Source organism: Athene noctua, chromosome 13 (assembly GCF_965140245.1).
Source record: "Athene noctua chromosome 13, bAthNoc1.hap1.1, whole genome shotgun sequence".
NCBI lineage: Eukaryota > Metazoa > Chordata > Aves > Strigiformes > Strigidae > Athene > Athene noctua.
In genome coordinates this window covers 6502943-6511916 of record NC_134049.1, presented here as the reverse complement: position 1 = coordinate 6511916, position 8974 = coordinate 6502943, and positions in this window count along the sequence as shown.

Here is an 8974-nt window from a genome sequence, read left to right as displayed (position 1 = left end):
ACTACTAAATAATTATTAAATATTAAGTACTTACTAAAGCTCTAAAAATCTGCATCAGAGTTAGCAGTTAGCTGAGAACTTATGCTTAAAAGCAGGAACCTACATGGAAATACATTTGATAATAAGGTAAATGCCTGTCATCATCATTTTGGGTCTCTGCATGTTAGGACTAGGGAAGAAGGTAGAGACTTGTTTGGTCAGAAAGTATAGATCAGTTCTCAGGAAAGAAAAAGGCCCTTCCAGAGCTAGCTTGGATTAAGCTGATACATAGGGAGATGGAGCGCTCGGATAATTAAGGGATTTGTAGAGCACTGTGAGTCACGGTACCTGTTAAGGGCACTTGGGCCAAGTCCACTTACAGCAAACCTTTCTTCTTCATCAGAATGAAAGCTTTATTGTCTACCCCTAGGCTGTAACATATCTGCATCTTTCCATATGTAGAAGGCTGTGCCTTTTCTAAAAACAGAGATAAAAAATAACGCACCTCTTTCCCATGAAGTATGTCGCACCAGCTGTCACTTTCTTGTTGCTGTCTTGGTCTTGAGCATGGCACTACATAATAATGTCTAGTGATGCTTTACTTTTGTCTTGCTTTTTGCATTGTCACCCACATACTCCTTAGTGTACATCATCAGACTAGGAGCCATTCCTCACCTCTGTTTCTATTTCTTCTCTAATGCTTCCAAAAATTTCATGTACTGACTTACAAAAACAGCTGGAACTGCAACATCACTCCATTTTAAGCTCTGAATTGTGTTAGCCATTACATTGGTTCCACATGCTGCTTGGGTGGAGACATCAGTTAAAATTCCCAACACAGCTGGTCAGGCCAGGAATTGCAGCTCTGTGTAAGTGGTGGTGACTTTCTAATTCTTGATTACATTACGCTAGAAAAGAGGATTGTTCCCAGAGCAATTTACCAAGAGGGGGAAAATGGAAATACTGCTCAAGGATGACCTTCCACCCCAGTGATCTATTTGGCTGGCGTCTGTTATTGCTCAGCTTCTCTGTCATGGGTTATGCAGTAGTCTAGTGCTTTGTCATCGCTGCTAAGTGGAAAACTCCTGAGCTCACTAAACAGTTTGTGAGGGGTTTGGGTAATGGCAGATGGATTTATGAATGCAACTGCAGAATGAAATATTCATCAAGGTTATCTGAAATAAAGATGGGTCCTATTTGAGCAGGCTTTAAATGCATTGATTTTAAAAAATTTTTTCCATCTAAAGTGCTATTCCTGAGCCCAAGATCCTGAGATAAAGAGAGAAGAAGGGAATTACTTTGCACCACTCCGGCATGGGAGTAGGAAAAGTGTTGTTGCAATTGTCTCCAAGAGAGAGGCAGTACCGTAATCCTGTTTCATTTTCGTACGCAGAACTTGAAAAGATTTTTCCTAGAAATGTGTAATGGGACTGTCAGAAAACAGACCACTCCCCTTCCCAGTAGTTTCCTGCTGAAGTCATTTAAGGCCTCTCACAGCTTTCATCTGTGGAGGCACAGAGAAGTTATGGGCCAAGATTTTTATTTTTTTTTAATGGAATACAAGCACAAATGAAGCACTTTAAAAAAAAGTTATTAGAAAAAGAAGGTTGGAAGTTTCTCTGCATGTGAAGCTGGCTCGCCACTTAATCACTTTCTCATTTCCGTTCTGTTTCCGTCAATCCCAGTGAAGTGGATCTAGGTGTTTTTCTTGTTTTAGGTATTGCTAAAAGCATGTATGTGAGCTGCCCAAAGGGGCGGAGAGAGAAGTCGTTTCTTACTTCACTTCTGGGACTGTCTGTTCAGGGCTTTACACAGGAGGTGACTTGGAAAGGCTTGTGAATTCCATTTACTGTGCACTCAGACCTGATGATCGTAGTAGGCTGAACATACAAAACCTGCTCTGCAGGCAACAGCTCTAGTGCAGTAGCTATTTAAAAAAAAATTCCTTTTGTGGAGCTGGCAGATAGCCTGCATTCACAAAGATGGGAATTTCTGTTGCTCTATATGCCATGTTTAACACAAATGATCAAGGCAATGTGCTTTTAAAAGAAACTGTTACTACCCTGAATAAATGGATGCTACTCAGCATGCATTTTCTGGTTGGACTGAATTCAAGCCTCCCATTCGGAAATGGATGGCTTTTTTGGATTGCATTCACTTGTCTCTCAGACAAATCTGTAGTGTGGATTTGTTCCTTAGATGAATGATACACATTTCATCCGGTTTCTTTCAAGTTGAACTCTGCCTGGCACAGAAATGATAAATGTTATTTTCTTTCTTCTTCTGTCCAGAAGACCATGTTGTACTGTGAAAGATGAACTTCATTCCCAAGACAGATAAACTACATTCAGAGGTGGATTTACTGATACATGTTTGTAATGCTATAACAGTGCCATAGGCACCTCATCAGGCAGACATATATTGTGGTAGCATTGAGCCTTAGTCACATTCCACGTATCATAAAGCTTTAATTGGAAGTTACATGCCCTTAAAGCCTAGAGAAGGCTTTAGGGAGTGAATTTTCCTATTTTCTCTTACTATTAGTCTTTGGGGGTGGAGATGTATATACTAGTATTTCAGCCTTGGAGCATGAAGAACTGTAAGAAGTCAGCTGGCCATTATAAATTACATATGCATTTAAGAAAAGAAAATGCTGGTATTGAAGTAGGCTGCCAGCATGCTATGAATGCAACGCACTGTACTGATAGGACATCTGAAGTGTGTATTTGCATTTGTGATGAAATTGTGCATACCTGATGTGTAATTTTCTGAAGTTTCCTTGATCCGGTGGATAGGCAAGCTTGGTGAGACGGGTACAGCCTAAAGAACAACTTCATGACTACTTTGAATTAAACTCATAATCAGGTCCCAGGAGCAAATTTGGGACTGATGAGCTAACTGGCCTACTCAGAGAAAACTTGATTTTGCTTCAAGCATCTACCCCTTATTCTGCAGTACTAACAGGCTCTGAGCATTACCTGGCTCTGTCACCTCCCTATATCCCATCTGCCCTTGTGATGAGACCATATGTTTGAGGCTAGACAGACAAGATGTCCTGTGGCCTTTCTGATAAGGGCTGACATGGCGTGATGTGAGGACACAGGGCACTTTTAGACAGTTTGGATTCAGGTTATCTGCAAGGGCCACCTGGAAGGGAGAAGTTGGGTTGTGTCTCAAAACCTGTTTGTAGAAGTGTCCATCTTGGGTACAATTTAAGCAACCCTCCAGGGCTATAGCGATGGTCCCGTTTGTGCTGAAAACTTACCCAGCCTTTCCTAAGGCTTTAGATCCTTACCTACTTGCTAAGGTATTTTTGTTTGTCTATCTTGTTACTGGCAATCTTGTTGCTTAACTACAGTGTCAACAAAAGTTCTTGTCGTACAGAAAACAAGATTTGAACTGAATCCAAAGACTGCGGAGTCGGTGCAGCTGTGTGATGGGGAGGACCTGATAGATTCTTTCAAAGATTTGAAACTATTAAGCATATATTCAAGAAAATGACATCTGAAATGCTTTTTATTTCTGGTGGTAACTGATTATTTTCACCAAGTACAGACTGGATTGTTATTATAACTTCTTGTAGCAAGAGTCTAAGATTAGCTGACCCTACTTTTGTGAATTAGCAATGGTAATTAGAGATGCCTAGTCCATTTTATTGTGATCCATATATACTCTAGTATATGTTGATAATGGGAAGCATGTAATTCAGAAGCTATTCTGCCAAAATCTGCCTGATGTTTGGCCCCTTGTGTAACAGATGGCACCAGTCTCCACAAGTCACCGATGGTGACCTAATGACCAGTCACCACTAGTCACCACCTAGTCTTAGTGCAGCAGCATTTTTATACAGAACCCTTTCTGTGTGTGAGAGCCCTTCTAAGAATCAGCAGTGCACAGCTGGCTGAGTATCTGAGACATGCAATGTACAGAGGTGGTAAAAACATCTACAAGCAGTATAAGTCTTACTTTCTAACAACAAAATGGTTAGAGTTGCTGGCAGAAAGTGATAAGAGTGTCAGTGGCTGTTTAGATTAGGGAAGGATCGGGTGTGTTCAGTGAGGGGGATAGTGTTTGTTTAGGTTTTCTCTCCTGGGACTAGTTTAGTATTTCAAGCACGTTTGGAAACTTTTTTTTTTTTTTCCCCCCAGTGGGCTAAGATGTGAGCTGGACAGTGTGTATGGGTCTGAGAGAATAAGACTTAACAATGCTTAACAATTGCATATCCTATAATGCTGGTTTTGTTTCTGGGTGCCTGTGTAGACTCTCTCACTATTTGTTTGCTGACTTTTCTCTCAGCTTAAAATACACAAGATGATGCCCATTTCAGCCTGTTGGGGCTGACGAAATACTAAAGATAGACAAAACTATAGAGTCAAATGCAGCTGAAAGTAGTCCTGTACGGGTTGTCCCTATGTGTGCTATATCAGAAGGAACAGCTGGGATCTGCTACTGACAACACGACAAAACCCACGTTTTTTTCCGTCTGACTCTATGCTTAGTGTGCATGCCCTGTCCAGCAAAATGGAGAGCTGATACTCGTCTCCTTTTTATTCACTGTCTGTGGGAAGGTTATTTAGAGCAGCATTGTCTGAGTCACTTTGTCACAAGCTAGTTCAAAAGGCATATGCTGTATGTGAAAGTGTTCCAAGAAGATGAGGAGCAGCCACAAAGGGACATACTCATACAAATCGCTATGCAGATATCTTGAAACATAAAAACACATGGCTCTGAAAGAAAAGGCCAGGACCCCAAAAGTAATTGGCCAGGGTAATGGAAATTGTTAAAAGAATGAATGGGAGCAGCCACAACCATTGCCAAAATCATTACGGTCATCAAGCTGAAAAATGAGCCTGGCAGCAGCAGTACATCCAGATGGCCAAACAACAAGACGTATTGGTAATCCATCCATTTGCCTGATTGGAATCTCATCCTCCCACCAGCTCAGGGACAGACTCCAGAACAGTCCCAAAGGGGCTCCCAGGATCACAGGCACTGAGCTCTTCTCGGCCTCCTCAGACAACCCTTGGTGAAGCCACAGGTTCAGTGGAGCCCTATGTGCAAACATCGCATCCTGATGTTAACAAAAGTTATTTCTGAACGCTGCAGATCCTGTGTTCCATGTGGCTGGGCTTAAATGCTGTGTATGCTGCCAGTGTGGCTAAATGCATGTCAGCAATTAAGGACCCCAGGAGGTCTCTCTGAAAAGTGATGTACAGGCTTGTGTTGCTCGCCTGGCAACATAACTTTTCCCAGCAGAATATGATTGCTGTAATATGGAAGGGAGCTTTGCTCTACACGTGCTAAGTACCCTTATCTCTCAAGTGGCCTAACTAACGTAATTAGATTAAACTAAGAGGAATTGGGCCTACCCTTGTCTCTACCTTGGATTCTGCCACTCCTTTTCAGACCCAGAGAAAGGACTTTGAGCCTGAAAGCCTACCTGTTCTTTCCAATTCTATCAATTGGCCTAATAAAAATTTTATGTTTATGTGTAATTTTATGTGTTCTTTTCCTACAAACTCTGCTTCTTTCTTGCTACAATACAATTATTAGTGCATTCCTGGAATGATTGACATGTATGTAAATCAGAATAAAGCGATCTGACCTGAACTCTTCACCAAGTTTAAAAGAAAAAGCTGCTGCGCAGTAATGGAAGAGCCCTTAGCCAGCTGACTGAGGGAGAAACCCTCTCCCCAGTAACTGAGCGTTAGGGTTGGGAGCCTGAAGTCACTGGCACACAGAGGATATGGGAGCACACCGAGCATGAGTCCTTTCTCATAAATCAATCTTAACTGTAATGCCTTAACTGTAATGGAATTTGCAGCTTTTTGTGACCAGCTCTGCTCCTCAGAGCAGGATTAGGAACAGTGTCTGACTCCTTTGGTGTGGAAGCAAACCTGGTTCTACTTCCCAGGTAGAACTCAAGGAGATTGAAGGGGGTCCTGGAATCATAATAGAAAAATCACTAGCTCACAGTGACAAAAGCCAATTCGATGGAGGAAATTCAGATTGAAGAAAATGCAATAAACAGAAAAATGAAGCTTCTACTTCTCAACATGTCTTTTTCAGATGAGATTAAAAGGCAGAGTTTAGAAAGACAGAGATGAAAGTGAATAGTGAAAATGTTACTTTGTTGTTTTTTTTTTTTTTTTACTTTTGTAACAGCTACAGTTTTTGAGTTCTTTTTCTGAAAGTTGCCATGAATGTGGCACTAGTTTTTAATACAGTTAAAGGTCAGATCCTGGTGGTTACCAAAATACTAAGTTATCCTCTCCTCTATTCACCAGTCCTCTTAAAGAGACAACTTTATCCATAAAGCATCTGCTTTATTTTTAGACAAAACTATGGCTATTTAGCATCTAGCTCATTTTGAAAACTACTAGCAAGGTAGAACCAATTTACACTGTCATTACAGTAAAACCCACTGTTTTTCTTTATTTGTAACCTTTTATGTGATACTAATATTGCGATATTATATCTTGTTTACACTGACCAGCATCCTGATAACCAACTGCAAAGACTTGATGTGGTAACAATGAACAATAGTTGAAACAGTCCCAGATGTCCTTTTGCAATACATTGGCACTATAAAGTGAGGTGTGTGTCAGCTGTATTTGGCAAAGGGATGATTTCTCACTTCCTCTTCTATTCAAGTAAACCTTTAAATGACAAACAAACCTCCCCTTCAGTATGGAACTGAAATGTACTACAGAATGATTCACACCAAATAAGTAAATGCTTTTCAATTGCAATCATTCCCTATTGAGTGTAAGTGGTATTATGCTGTTTTAATCTCATCAGTTCCAGAAGGCACGCACAAATACAAAGAAGTTATTTTAACACTTTAGGAGGGGGAACTGCAGCTTGCGCAGAGCATCCAGCCAAAGGAACGGGAATAATTTTACGACGACTGAGCTCAAATCTATGCCAGTTTACAACTTCCACTACAATTAATTTCATTTCTCCACTTCGTTCCTGAAAAATTAACCTGGCATGATAAACCTCACGCATTTCACCTATCTGCAGTTTCCATAGTATTTGCCACTAAAGAACTCAACGCATTTATAACCCTTTTCCCATTTTATCTGATTGCCACTCGCACACCTACCCATCCCTCACAAGGAAATTCAACCTTCTCTCCCATCTGCAGGACCAATGCACCTTAAAGGGTATCACTGAACACATGCAACAAAACTTGAAATGGTCATTTTGAGCACAGATGCATGCATAGGAATACTCCCCCCTTAACGCTGAAACACAACCACCTCTTTGGAGAGCAGCATAAGTAATACGACAGCTTGTAGCAACACTAAATAATCATCTACTTAGCCTAGAGCAAAAATTGAAGCAGTGGGAATGTACAACATTTGAATCAGCATTTGTTGGGAAAACATTTCTCTTGTGATATAGAAACCTTATTGAGTGCAGATATCCAGCACTTTGATAGTACTGTACTTAAAGCTGGTAAATTCAGCAAAAATTACTTCAACACTCTGATTACGACACAGATTTTAACACCTGGAGTGAGCTGGCCACATGAGAATGACTGTTGTTCCTGCTGATAGTACCTGTGCACTTCTGGGAAGATTTCTTCTCATAAACACCAGACTACTTCTCTGTGAAAACTTTTCATGTATACAACAGGAAGCTCCAGTCCTGCAAAATATATATATATGTATTCTGATGAGATTGGTAGTCTCAGACAGTGCAACAGTCATGACACTAATTTGTCACACACAGCTTCTATGTTCTGCCAGAATGGATCTCTCTTGCTTTAGACTCAGATGTATAGTGAAAACTGTTTGTTTGAGGTCTGGATTTGTTCTTTCCTTTCATTGTTTAATATTCCTGGAGAGGTGAGGTCTGATATTCCTGTTCATGTGGAATAGCATCTAATTTCCCAGAACGTCCTATTGATTTGAACGGGATCATTTAGTATTAGACACATCACGCAGATGTTAACAGTTAGCATTTCTGAGCTTTATCTGTGCTGACAAACAATTCTGCCAAGGAATTTGCTCATTAAAACATTGGTGAAAATCAAATCTAGGTGAGACCTGAATGCATTTAAATTAAGGTTTTCAGTATCTTCAAATAAAATTTTAAAAAGTAGATGATTTTCCCGTATTGTTAATAACACAAAGGTGTATTTCTAACATTATTTAAAGTTCAGTTTTTCATTGGGTTTGGGATCTATGGAAAGGCTCTCCTTAGTAAAGAGAAACAAAGAAAAAAAATCTCTATTTTCCCAGTGGTGCTAATTACTGATGCAGACTTGCTGTCAAATTGCCACTACACTGCGGAAAGCTACACAAATCCAAAGCTCACATATAATGGAAATTTAACAATTTAGCAAGCAGAATGTAGAATTCATATAGCTAAGAACAGAGAGTAGGCACCAAAAAAGGGAAATATCTTTTCAGTTGGAGGGGTTTTTTTTAATATAATTTATGAAATTTAAGAACACTGTCTTGAAATATTATTCATATGTACTGCCAGATTATCTGAATTCAGTTCTACCACCATAGCAGCATTCTGCTTGGAAAAAATACATGTTAAACCTTTGTAATTAGCTAAGCTGTTACAAGTTTTTAATTGGAAAACTGCAAAGAATTAATTGCAATTATAAAATTTCATATCAAACCGCTTAAACTTTAACTGCTTAAACTTTAATTCTGTAACTAAAAAAATATATATGTATAAAATTAGCAATGTTGAAAAGTAAACAGATCAGTTTTCATAATAGCCAGTTGTTCGCTAGTAAATATGCTCCAATTCTCTACTAGGAAGCAGCAGATGAATTCTTGCAATTCTCTTTGTAATTCTGATCCAAGTCCTTCTGAAAGCCACGGAAAGATTTATATTAAGACAGCTTATTAGGACTTCATTTTACATGTTTTTGTCTCACTGAGATGAGTGCTTATTTCATCTTGTTATTTCAGGGCTTCCAATCTCAACTCTACAGGCTGTAAAGAGGTTTGGTTTTTTTTTTTTC